This window comes from Rhagoletis zephyria, unplaced genomic scaffold (genome assembly GCF_001687245.7).
Source record: "Rhagoletis zephyria isolate East Lansing unplaced genomic scaffold, Rhagoletis_zephyria_1.1 Rzeph_scaffold_00802, whole genome shotgun sequence".
NCBI lineage: Eukaryota > Metazoa > Arthropoda > Insecta > Diptera > Tephritidae > Rhagoletis > Rhagoletis zephyria.
In genome coordinates, this window is record NW_016157886.1 from 177,037 (window position 1) to 178,638 (window position 1,602).

Consider the following 1,602-nt stretch of genomic DNA (forward strand, 5'->3'; position numbering starts at 1 on the left):
GTGACACCAAACTTAATTCCGCAATTTAAAGCTAAATTGCCTCAGCAAATTGGCCTGTTTGAACATAGTCTTAGAAAAAGCTCAAGCGAAAATATATCGTCGTTTAAAGTGCAAACCCACGTATCAACAAAATGCACAACCGCGTATCAGCAAAATGCAAAACCGCGTATGTGAAGTTGTAGAAATTATTTTCTAGAGCGTAAACACACTCATATTTCATAATGGTTTTCTTTTTATAAAGCAATCTCGTTTCCGGCTAGTATATTACAGGACAAATGGATAAGGATTGAGCCAAGAGCTCGTCTGAGCAAATCCAATTTTTGGCAGCTAATGCCAGTTACACGGTTTTGCAGAATGACGATACGCGGTTTTGTACTTTAAACGACGATATGTATGTAAGCCGTCACAGCAAGAGACTTGACGCATTACTAAACAAAGACCTATGATTTAATAGGTACAAAAAAAGCCTATAAATTATATAGGCGAAACAAAAAAGCCAAGTACAGGTACAATAAAAAAATCTCTATATATTATATATGCAAAACAAAGCCCTGCAAAATAAAAAAGTTCTATTAATTGTATAGGCACAGGGATAATTTATTCCATACACATATGTAATGGTGCATTTACATGGTATGAATCTGTTCATAAGCCGTATGAATTTTCCTATAAAAGAAGCACCAACTCTATGAAGAAATGAATGAAAGCGATATATATTTAACTATTTTGACTTGTATACTAGACAATATTTTTTTTGTAAACAACAAATAGAAAAATTTTATTTTGTGCTAGCTTCGAAACTATAAGCTTATTTTTTTGTTAAATGTGCTTTAAAAAGGACCTACTGCCAATAAAACCTTGCGGATTGCTATTTTTCCATATTTGTAATGCTTCCATTTAAACATCTTTTCGAATTTTGAATTGAAAATACATTACGATCATATTGTACCGAAATAAGTGCGGTATCTCTGCATTTTTGTAAAAGCCAGAAAGAAGCATAAACTGTATGAAAAAATGAAAGGGAGAAGTATACATGCCTTCTATAATTTTGACTTATATGTATATTTGGCAAGTCTTTGTGTAAACAACAAAAAATACAAATTTTCATTTCTTTGCCAGCTTGGAAAATATAGGCTTATTTTTACTTAAACGTGATATAAAGCTCATTAAAATGTTCTGTAATGTCTTGTTGTAAGTTTGTTATCATAGTTCTTCGTATTTTTATTGTCCACTAAACGTGAGTGGCTTCAATTTAAAAAGTTCTAGTACAAAGAATTTCTTTGTTTTGAATTTGTTTGTTTATTGTTTTTAATTTTTAAAATTCATACTTTTGACATGTATGTGAATGGCGGAGTTGCCGCTTTCCTCCTTTTCGGTGGGTTTTTATATTAAAAAGGCATCAAAATGGGAAAAACCCCCCTTGGTATCTCTGCATCTGTTAAACTTTTTATGGGAAGATGTATGAAAATTCAACTTGCTATAATTTCATATGCTTAACAGTATCACAACAGTATGTTTACAGTATCTCCCCATAACTTTTCATATGAAAGAATTTATTATATGCATCCCACTCGATATCATTGAATTCCTCATTAGAACATG